This window comes from Dipodomys ordii, unplaced genomic scaffold, assembly GCF_000151885.1.
Source record: "Dipodomys ordii isolate 6190 unplaced genomic scaffold, Dord_2.0 Scaffold17, whole genome shotgun sequence".
NCBI classification, from domain to species: Eukaryota; Metazoa; Chordata; class Mammalia; order Rodentia; family Heteromyidae; genus Dipodomys; species Dipodomys ordii.
In genome coordinates, this window is record NW_012267233.1 from 13,354,691 (window position 1) to 13,367,009 (window position 12,319).

The following is a 12,319-nucleotide window of genomic DNA, read 5'->3' on the forward strand; positions in this document are numbered from 1 at the left end:
CATAGCAGGGCGGGAACCACAACCCCACTCTCCTACACTGCCACATGGGGCAAAAGAGAAGACGCACAGATACTATGTCCTTGTACCTGTTTTTCTGATAGGTAAAAATATAGACATATTACTTAATTTCTCTGAGCCTCAGTCTACTCATTTGTGAAATATGGGTAACAGTTATTTTGCAGGTTTATCCTAAGGCAGGATTCTGCCTTTATTTGGATTTCATTAGATATTTATAGATTTGGAGTTAGACTGTGAACTTGGATAAAGAAATATTACAATGTATTTATTTTCATTAACCTCTACTTGAAATTCAGAATTTCCTTCAACTATAAATGCATGCAATAAACCATGCAGAAGTTTTAATGGAACCTGTCACTTTGTTACCAATAGATATTATAGTTTGATGTCACAGTTGACTTGTTGCAGAAATCTCAGAACAATCTTTATATTCATTATTAGTTTGAAAATTAGAGTATCTAAGTAATTCTTTAAGATTTTTGTCTAAAGCATTAAAACTCAAACATATAAATAAAAAACTTAGTTTAAAAAACTTAGCTGATGGGACAAAAGCTAAACCAAGGCAACAGCAATACTCACTAGATACTATGTTGGAAATGAACTTTACAACCTGGCCGGAGGGGCGGGGGGGAGGAAGGGAGGGGGGAGATTCAGGTGGGAGAGGGAAAGCAGGAGAAAACAAGGGAGGGGGTAATACTATTCACAAAGAAACGCACTCATTACTTATGTATCTGTAACCCCTCTGTACATTACCTTTACAATACAATAAAATAAAACCTTAGTTGATTCAAAGAAAATGCATATCCTTGTAACACTATGCTTTTAGTTTTGTACATTTAAAAATATCATTGGAGAAGATGTGCGTGAGTCTCCCAAGACTGCCAAAGTGGCCCAGGGCACAAACAATAGTCAAGAGCCTGTGTTGGATGAACGGTGTCTTCAGTAGTTTAGTAGTAGAACGGGTTTGTGCATCTGGGTTGGGGTCCTGGCTCTCATACAATGACTAAATGACATTGACAACCATGTAACATCTCTGAGTTTCATGCCCTCTTCAACCAAGGAAATATCTATGTCATAGGGTTGGACTAAGGATTGGATGAATTTAGATGTGCTACATGTATTTGGAGATATATTATATATCATGCTATGTTTTCTCTTGAGACTTGTAATTATTATCAACAGAGAGTGACTAATAAGTAGATTAACTAAAAGGGAAAGCTATCACTAATATGGCAGGACAAGGGGTAGAAACTGGGCTATCTTTTGGGAATTGATACTTTTCTATTTCCCATTTCTGTGAGACTGTAAAATTCAGCATTTATCTACCAGATCTCCTTGATTGTAAGAAGCACATTTTTTCCACCCATTTAAATTTTCTGAAAATGAGATGTGGCTTGCTGATGGATTCCATAAGGACCTTGCCAAACACCAGGCAGAGAAACAAGCTGCCATGAATTAGTTGTCATTACTTGTTCATGGGTAAAATTCCTCATATAGAAAGGGCCTCAGGTAATTCATTTTACACCTCACTTAAGTTATTTGCATTGGCATCAACATAGATCATTAAATTTTAACTTTGAGTCTCTAATTATTTATTAGAATTCTTCATAAAGTTTTGATGTACCCAGAAGATTGATTTGCCTATGTGAAACAGGACAATTAAAAGTAGCTGGAGTCATCAGAATTCAGAATTCAGTCTGGAATTCAGAATGGCTCCTGGAGTTCCATAAAAACATCTCATGGAAGCCTTCTACTTGGGTCCCAGACAACTTGCCAAAAACTTCCTCAGACAAGGATAAACAGTATGGCATCTAGAAATGTTAAAAGAAATGAAAAAGCAAAAAAATTTACCCAAATTGAATAAGTAGATAAAAGACTGAATACACCTTACAATCAGACTGTCAAGCCCAAATGCATTCATATCTTCGCTACAACTTTTGTTTACATTTGTTTATTTGTTTCTTTCTTTGTTTATTTGTGGTTCCAGGGCTTGAACTCAGGGCTTGAAGCAGAGCTCTTTTGTTCATGGTTGATATTCTACCACCTCTTCCTTTTTAAAAAAAAATTATTTTTTTCCCAGAACTGAGGCTTGAGGTCAAGACCTAGGTGCTTTTCCTGAGCTTCTTTTGCTCAAGGCTAGCACTCTATCATTTGGGCCAGGCCTCCACTTCTGGATTTTTTTGTAATTTATTGGAGATAAGAGTCTCACAGACTTTCCTGATTGGGTTGGCTTTAAACTGAGATCCTCAGATCTCAGCCTCCTGAGTAGCTAGGAATATAGGTGTGAGCCTGGTGACTGGCCCAATCCTGCTTTCTGCTGATTATATTGGAGATAAAGTCTTAGACTTTTTTGTCCCAGCTAGCTTCAAGGCATATTTATCCTATGAATTTCACCCTTTTGAGATTATAGGCATGAGCTGCTAGTTCCTGACTTTGTTTTCACTTTTTAGTTGGTGTATATTAAGTTGTATATGGTAAGAATTTTATTATGATATTTGCACGTAGCATATAATGTACTTTGATCATATTCCACCCCTCTATTATTTTTCCATATCCCCTCCTCTCCCTCTCCCTTCTCACTTTACCTTTCTATCTCTCTAGTAGTCTCTGTTCATTTTCTATCATATTGGTTGTTTTGAGTGTGAGTGGGGATATTTTTGTTTTCCCACAGCTTCCACAAGTGAGTGAAAACATGAGATATCTGCTTTTGTGGGAATAGCTCATGTCATTTTCCAGCAAACAACATAGCTTCACCCTTTTTTATGCCTGACTAATAGTCTATTGTGTACATTTGTGTCTTCTGTATCTGTTGACCTCTTGATGAGCACCTTGGCAGAGTCTGTAATTTATTATGTGAACAGTACTATAATAACCATGGTTATGAAGGTATTTATATGAAAAGCTGACTGATTTCTTTTAGTGTATACCCAGAAATAGTGTGTCTAGATCATGTAGGAGTTCTATTTTTAATATTTAAGGGAACTTCCATGCTGACTTCCACAGTGGCTGGAATAATTTACCACCAACAGTAAATGAGAGCTATTCCTTCAGCCATACCAGCATTTGCTGTTGTTTGCTTGATGATAGTCAAAGTACTGTTTTGGCACTTTGTCAAAAAGGATCATAAGGCTCTTCCACAGGAGGCCTACATGCCATGGCTGGTGCTGCCACCATGTCTTTAGTGATTCCTGAGAAGTTCCAGCACATTTTGTGAGTACTCAACACCAACATCGATGGGTGGAGAAAAAGAGCTTTTGCCATCACTGCCATTAAGGGTGTGGGGTGAAGGTACATTCAGGTAGTGTTGAGGAAAGCAGACATTGACCTCACCAAGAGGGCTGGAGAACTCACAGAGGATGAGGTGGAACATGTGATCACCAAGTCAGTAGAATCCAAGTCAGTACAAGACCCCAGACTGGTTCTTAAACAGACAGAAGGATGTAAAAGATGGAAAATATAACCAAGTTCTGGCCACTGGTCTGGATAATAAGCTCTGTGAAGACCTGGAGGGGCTGAAGAAGATTCGAGCCCAGGGAGGCTGCGCCACTTCTGGGGCCTTTGAGTTAGAGGCCAACACACCAAGACCACTGGACATTGTGGTCGCACTGTGGGTATGTCCAAGAAGAAATGAGTCTGTAGGCCTTTCAGTATATAAGTAGCTTATATACTGAACAAAAAAAGAAATGAAACAAGGATCATAAGGTTAGGCAAAGTGGTCTGGTACTGAGTTTGAAGTTGTGTGAACATAGATGGGTTCTAAAGACACAAGTCTTATATTGTCAGACTTTTTAAAGGCAAATTAGCCAATCTTATCATGTCACCCCTCGGAATCCTCTTTCTCGCTGATAGTTTAAATTTGAGAATATCGTATTTGACATTTTGTTGCTTTTCTACTTAAAAAAAAACAGTCAGTTACTGCGTAATTTGAATGCACAAAATAATATGTATTTTAAAGTAAAAGAAGTTGTAAAAATAAAACTTTAAACTTTTTTTTACATGAAAGGTGTTTCTTTTCCTGCTGTTATGTAAATTGAACTGTGGTTAGGGAAAGAAGTGCAGACTGAATCATGCAGCTGCTGGCAGCAATGTCTCTTAATATCCTTGGAGTTTTTTTATCAGCAATAATGCGGTCAGATAGAGACTGCTGTCCTATTTGGCAAAAAATATCTGCTTAAACAAGGAGTTGTGTTATACTCATATAACTCAAAGGCATCCTCACCCCCACCCCTCACTGCACTGGGTCAGACAAGTCACAAGAAAGAAACACTTAATTCTACTCAAGAATTTCAATATTATGAGTCTACCATTGCTGGCTCTCCTGAAGAAAGTGTTAATTTATTGTTTCACATGTGTCTCTTCCATGTAATGAAGTAATTATCTGAGAGATGATGCTTCCATCCACACATCTTTTGTAAAATAGGAATGTCAGTATACATTAGTTATTAGCTCCAATTCACTGTACTTGATTTTGGTACCTTGTACCTTGTATATACATTTTGTCTAATCTGGGGAGGGGAAGGGGAATGACAAAACGGTGAATAAAGACACAGGATAACCCATTGCAACAATGATACCACAAGACAGTATATTGAAAATGAACTTTACAACTTTGGGTGGGGGGAGGAGGGTGGGGAGGAGTGTGGGAGGTGGGGAAGGAAAGGGATAGTGAGACAACAAGGGGAGGGGTAGCAATGACCGACAAGTAATGGACTCACTTCCTCACTCATGTAACTGTAACCCCTCCCTGTAGCATCTTTACAATAAAATAAAAAATTTAAAAAAGAACTGGAGCTCACAGGTTTGTGTGTATATGTGAACATTTTTCTCCCTCCTAGTGTGCTCCATTCTTATCCTAGTGATTCAGAAGGCATGTTGAAATCAAGATTTTCTGTGGAAGCGATTTCTGCAGTGTACATGTTAAGGCAATTACCCAAAGACAAGAAGATGGAAATCACATGGGTGGTCAAAGCCTTTCTGCCAAATTCTCTGCAAGCCAATGGGATTAGGGTCTTAGGCATCATCACATTGTTACACTGAGTCATGCCCTTCTCATTTGTCTTTTCACGTCAGATGTATTAGACTTTGGCAGGGCTGAGCTATCCAAGAGAAAGAAAGCTTTTCATCACAACCACCTTTCCGTGGAGACAATTGGCAAGCACAGATTCATTTGTGACAGGTACAAAAATCATGTGTGTGTATGTGTGCGTGTGTGTGTGTGTGTGTGTGTGTGTGGTGTGTGTGTGTGTGTTGTGGTATTGGGGATGGAACCCCACAGTCCAGGTTTATGCTAGGCAAGGCTCTTGTATCATTTCTAACTCTTCCATTTATATTTTGTTTTTGAGAGGAGTTTCTCTGCTTTGTTGCCTTGGCTGGCCTCAGACTTCTTGCCTCCACTTCCTAAGTAGCTAGGATTACAGTTCTATACCACCATGCCCAGCTTGACAAGTGCAATTTTCCCACACATAAAGAAAACCAGTTTGTCATAGGAGATACTAATGCTTGAGCTCTCAATTTTGAGTGAAAAAAAAAACATATTAAAGGTTACCAATTAATTTATCTTCTAACCAAGGAAAGAATAAAATTAAAGTCCACCTTCTTAAAAACAAAAGCCAAAAAGCATTAAATCAGTTTTGCCTTGAATGTAGTTGGCAAGTAATGTTTTAGCTTTTCTTTGTCAATTCACAGTTGCAGTTCCCCCTGGTCCCCCTACCACCCCCAACCTTAATCTCCTTTGCTGTTTTCATGAAGGAACTACAGACGCAACAAAATTAAGATACATTCACTTTTGGAAGACCTTCAGCTCTCTTCTTTTTAAATTTTACCTTGGTCCTCCTAAGCCACATGCTTAAATGAAGAAGATATCTTTAAATGGCTCTGTCCAGGGATGTGCTCACTGATACATGTTAAAAAATACTGATAAAAGTTAATTCTCTGCCCTTGGGAATCTTTAAAAACAGCTCACCCAATGTGTTTACTTATTGATTTATAGGCACATTCTATCTACCACAAATGAGGGGAACCATGCAACTTTTGTTTCTCTGGGTCTAGCTTATTTTACTTAATATATTCTCTGAATCTTACCATTATGAATGGTAGAATATTATTCTTTCTAATGGATGAGTACAAAATTCTACTTTGATGGCATACACATTTTCTTGATCTATATGTCCACTGAGAGACATCTGGGTTGATTCCCTATTTTGGCTATGTTGAATTGTGCTGCAGTGAATATGGTTGTGCTGATGGCTTTCCTTTAACTTTGTGTTCTATTGGATAAATGCCCAGGAGTGGAATTGCTAGTTCACAAGGTAGTTCTATGTTTAGTTTTTTTAAGGAAACTTCATACCATAAATCTGTAAGTCAACCCATTGGGTGGTATGTAAATTGTTACAAATGAATTAACTGAAGCATAATGGACTCTGTGGAGAGCTCAAATAGTATCATTTTTTCAGAAAGACTAGGTCAAAGCCCAACAAAATAAGCACTAGGAAATGAGTACTTACAAGGGAGGGGGTTGAGGCCAAGGAGAAAGGGATAGATGAATGAAGGCAGGAATAGGGGAAATGTAGTAAAGAATTCATTGTATATACAACAAAGGGAAGGGGTACACATAAGGAGGTGTGAATGTTGAAGTGGGTGCTTTGTTAAATGACTCTTCTTAAAGAGGTGCACAACTTCTTAAAGATAATAAAAATTAACTAAAAAATAGCCTGGGAGGGAGTCCTGGCAAAGCCTTTTCCTTGGTGCTTCTGGTACAATTACCTTCAAAGAAAGCTGGACTCTTCTTGTGGAGGGACCTGATATATTTTCCTAGGCATCTAAGCACTCTACATGTACACAGGATGTAAAAAAGGCAAATATGCATAGTATTTTCATCTCTCAGTGGTTAAGGCTTTATTCACATTTCTCCTTTTCTTGTAAGATTAATTCAGGAAGAAGTGTCCCAAGCTGGTGTTCTGGTCGGAAGTCAGACTTTTTAAACAGTGGAATAATTTTTGACATTTATTACTATAAGTTTCATGCCATGAAAAAAAATCTCCTTGGATGTTTACTAGTTTTATTCTTTTTTTTTGATCATTTTATTTATTTATTTTTTTATTTTGGTCGGCCGTGGGGCTTGAACTCTGGGCCTGGGCGCTGTCCCTCAGCTCTTGAGCTCAAGGCGAGTGCTCTACCACTGGAGCTACAGCACCACTTCCAGTTTTATTCTTTTTTTTAGCTGCAACCTTATTGAGAAAATATACCAAATTAAGGGAAAATGTACTTAAAACTGAAGTGTTGTTGTCTGTAAAAGATCACTTGGTCAGTGTTTACAGAGTTGATCTCAAGAATAAATACATGTATTTATTTTTAGGCTCTCCAGAGATAATACAAGTAGAAAAGATTGAGAATGGCTAGTGACACATGATGTCAGCATGTTTTATACCACATCCTGTAGCTTATAGAACTCAAATGGTATAATTCCTTAGAAAGGCAAAGTCAAAGCCCAACAAAATAAGCAGCAGGAAATGGGTACTTGCAAGGGGTGAGGAGGGGTCAGGAAGAGAGGAGTAGATGAATGGAGAATTGGTGGAGAATGCAGTCAAGAATTCAATGTATATACTACAAAATTAAGAAAAGTAAAGGAAGAGGAACGTTGGGATGGATGAGTGAGAATGTTGGAAGGGGTGATATTGATGAATTGTATTCATAATTGATTTGTTAAATGGCAAATCCTTTGTAATAATTACTTAAAGGAAATAATTATTTTTAAAGAAAGATTGCATAAGCCGGGCGCTGGTGGCTCACGCCTGTAATCCTAGCTACTCAGGAGGCTGAGATCTGAGGATCTCGGTTCAAAGCCAGCCCGGGCAGGAGAGACCGTGAGACTCCTATCTCCAATAAACCACCAGAAAACCGGAAGTGGCGCTGTAGCTCAAGTGGTAGAGTGCTCGCCTTGAGCTGAAGAGCTGAGGGACAACGCCCAAGCCCAGAGTTCAAACCCCACGACCGACAAAAACAAAAAACAAAAAAAAAAACACAAGAAAGATTGCATAGAGTCCACTTTAGGTTACATGTTTCAAACTAAGCACCTTGAAGTGACTTCCCTGTTTATCTATTCCTACGGTACTGATTATGCAGCATTCCCGAACTACACTGCTCTTGATGTGTATTTCCTTCAGTTGGTAGATACCTTTATTTAAATTGGATGATCATAGAAATCACTGTGGACAAATCCTTAAGGCCGAAAAGCTAGGTTCTTGTTCAGGGTGTGAAATGCATGGGTTGTACCATGAAACTTGGAGAATACTGTTCAGCTCTCTGAGTGTATGTTTCTTCATGTAGGGGATAAGGAAAATAGTACATAGTCTGGCATTCATGCCGTTGCTAGGAGCATTGATGTCTATGAAAGAGTACTCTTACTTTCATGTATAAGTGATCAGACAGTAAGAGCTTGATACATATTTGGGAAATAAGATCTTTCAGAAATTTCAATGCCTTCTTTTCCCTCTGTGAGTCTATAAAAAATCTCTATTACTATATTTTCAGATCTAATAAAAGGAACTAATTATTTTCCCTTATGTGGAAAAAATGGGCAGTTTTCACAAAGCACTTTCCCTCTGTCTACTATTAAGCTCTCTTCCCCTTGACCTTTCTTAATTCAAATGACAAAACAGCTTGATTGCCTCCCATTTGGCTCTGCAGAGTTGAATGCCATTTTTTCCAGAGCTTTGGAGAGGAAAAAGCCATCTAGTTATGGTGGTAAAGGGATGGAGGCATGCCACCCATCATCCCTGCCCTCCGTCAGCACCTACAGAGTTGCCTGGAACTCTGCCATAGCTCCGCCTCTGATTTTGGAGTGAGGTACACCTCACTGGGCGAGTTGTATAAAATGAAACTGCAGGGATTCATAAAAGCAAGTTATCTTCCTGTTTTAACCAGTAATAGGAATTCTGTTTAATCTCAAAATGACTCAGGTTATGAAACCACTTTAAGTCTTTGTTGAAAGCTCTTGTTAAGCTCTCTAAATTTAAATTACTGCTTAGGTATGTTTTGCTATGTGGGGTATAAAAGCTCTTTAGGAATTGGTTTTGGAGAATCTCTTCTTTTAGAGAGCCATGAAAGCAATGCAGTTGAGACAAACTGCTTGTTGCCAGGGGCAACCTCAGCTTCTAGAACAAGTCATTGAAAATGCAAGACAAGTATTTGATAAGAGCTTGCAAGAGGGAGGCCTTGTGAAAGAAAATCAAACTTCTAGTTTTGTCGTTAGGAATATGTATACCTATACCTCTGTATCTAATTCACAAACAGGTTAGCAGAAACTATATATCACGTCTAATTAATAAGGAGGTTAGAAAGTCAGACCAAGACCACCTTTATTAGGGGACAAATGATAGAGTTGCCTTGAGACATTTCAGATATCACAGGACTTAGGGGCTAATTCTTTCAGGAATAACCATTAAGAAAGTTCCAGAGAGTTAAGTACAGCAGCTCATGCCAGTCATTCTTGCTACATGGGAGGCTGAAATGGGAAAGACTGTGTGGCTCCAGGCCAACTTGGGCCAAAGATGTCACAAGACTCTGTCTCAGGAAACGATTGGGTATGGTTGTGCACACTTGTCATTCCAGCTGTGGAAAGGTAGAGGCTATAAATATGAGGATCACAGTCTGAGTCTGCTTGGGCAAAAATGTAAGAATCTCTTTTTAAAATAACCAGAACATATGGTTGAGGATATGGTTTAAGTGGTAGAACACTAAAGTTCAAATTCCAGAACAGCCAAAAAAAGGGTGTGGGAGGGTTACAGAATTCAGGGAGAAAGACAAAGGACTATGGCAAACTCAAGTCTGCAGGCTACATCCACAACTGCGCCTGTGATTCTGCTGTAGTTCCTGACAGTAGCATGCTGTTGGCACTGCCGCTGTGGCCTCCAGACACCATGTCTCTGAGTACACAGTGAACTCACCACCCAGGAGCTGCGTTTAGCTTTGACCTTGAAGGCAGGCCTGCCAGTCTTTATTCTACCTCCTTACTCTTCATGCCATTTTGGGTGAACTTTACGCTGATGCTTATGTACTAGTACAGCAGGATTAGAAAAATCACTGTAGCCAGAAGTAGAGTATAAGCTTCCATAAGGGCTACTGATGAACAAAAACCCTAGCATCCTTTGGGTCTTTTGGGAAGAGAAGCTCTTCTAGACAGTAAGTCATCTTTAAAAAAAGTTTTTGTTAAACTGTTATTATAAAGGTGATGTACAGAGAAGTTACATTTACGTAAGTCAGGTAATGAGTACATTTCTTTTTGGACAATGTCATTCCTTTCCTTGCTCTCTCCCAACTTTTCCCTCCCATTCCCACCCACAAGCTGTGTCTAGTGAGTACCACTGCTACATTTGTTCACTTTTGTCCCTCTGTTTCTGTGTCCCCACTTAATCTCCCAAAGACAGATAAATGAACAAACAAGATAAGAGAAAAAAACAGAAGCAAAACAAAGAATAAGTCAGCTTAAAAAACCAAATACTGTAGGAAAACCCCTATTTAAAATGAGGATGTGGTTAGGTAGTGAGTGATAATTGATTAGGGTTAATAGGAAGGTTGCCATACTGAGAAGTATTGGAGTATTTATAACCCCTGCTTTCACTGTATTTGATGTCGGTATAATTTGTAGAGGGGAAGGGGAAAAACAAATCGTTTAAATAGGGATACAGGTGGACCCATTGCAACAATGAGATGTACAAGTCTTTATGTCAAAAACGAACTTTACAACTTTGGTGCGGGATGGGGGGGTGGGGGTGGGGGGTGGAGCGGGGAGGATTGGGTGGGGGGCTGGGGGGAGGATGGGAAGGGATGGGAAGGGGAAACAAAGGAGGAGGCTACAATGCTTGATAAGAAATGTACTCATTATCTTGCCCATGTAATTGTAACCCCTCTGTACAGTATTTTCACAATAAAAAAAATAAAAAAAGCCTCATCTGAAGAGAATGATGAAAGAGATTACATCAATCAAGATGAATTGTACTTATAAACCCATTTGTTGAATGCACTCCTTTGTGTGACTACTTAAAGATAATACAAATACAAAAATTATAAAGCCCCTTATGTGTGTGTAAACTTTTCTTTTAATCTTTAAATACATCTTCTGATATTAGTACATCTACCCATCTAACAGAATGTTGTATTCTTTCTTTAAGAAATATTGGAGCTAGTTGCCTGTGACTCATGTCTTTATTCTTAGCTACTCAGAAAGCTGACATCTGAGGATTGCAGTTCAAAGCCAGCCCAGGCAGGAAAGTCTGTGCAATTCTTATCTTGAATTAGCTAGTAAAATGCAAGGGAGAACTGTGGCTCAAGTGATAGAGTGCTAGCCTTGATTGAAAAAAAAGTCTCAGTGACAGCACCCAGGCCCTCAGTTCAAGCCCTAGTACCGGCACTTGGCTATTGGGATAAATGTGCTAGGTATGGCACCATATATCTATAATGCCAGCACTTGGGAAAGTTGAGTTAGGAAGATCTTGAATTTGTGGTCTGACTGGGCTACATAGTGAGACCCTGTCTGAAAGAAAGAGAAAGCAAAGAAGGAAAGAAAGGAAGGAAAGAAAAGAAGGAAGGACGGAAGGAGAGAAAAAAAGAAGGAAGTATAGAAGGAAAGAAGGAAGGAAGGAACAGGAGAGGGAGGGACAGAAGGAGGGGGATGTTGGGAAGTTAGAGGTATAGCTCATGGATAGAACACTCGCCTGGGGCCCTTAGTTCATGTCCCAGCTCCACAAAAAGAAAAGGAGGAGGATAGGAGGAGTAGGAACAAGAAGAGGAAGAGAAGGAGGAGAAAGAAATATCAGTCATCAAGGCTTGTGGTGTAACACCCTGAGCTACAAGGAAGGCACACACTGGCCTGTTGATGCTGGCTCTGTTAAGAAAATACCTACAGAGATGTTTTCAGCCTCCTGAGTGCTAAGCTTATAGGATTTGCCTAGGAGACACAGTCTCTCACTCTCAAAATTTGTCTTGTGTGTTATGAGCCTCTCCCTCTACGAGCTGTGACTGTGAGGTTGGAAGACAGTTCTCTACATGTCTGCCTCACAAAGGTCTAGTACAGGAATCAGCAAAGTAGCTGACCTACCCCCCTTTTGATAAATAAATTTTATTGGAATATGCCATGCTCATTTGTCTAGTATTATCTGCAACTGTACTCCAATTGAGTAGAGAGAATGGTGTGGGGAGACCATAAGGCCTATAGACCTAAAGTCTTTACTATCTAGACTTTAAAAACAAAAACAAAACAAAAATAAAAAGCACAAAAATAAACTCGACCAACCTTTGATTTAAT

At 39.2% G+C, this 12,319-nt stretch overlaps 1 protein-coding gene and 1 pseudogene across 1 annotated transcript in view; one reads left to right on the top strand and one right to left on the bottom strand.

Moving 5' to 3' along the window:
• Cpq (carboxypeptidase Q) overlaps nucleotides 1-12,319 on the bottom strand; it is a 363,396-nt gene that overhangs the window by 98,421 nt on the left and 252,656 nt on the right. The window lies entirely within an intron of this gene.
• Nucleotides 3,191-3,649, top strand: LOC105982771 (annotated as a pseudogene).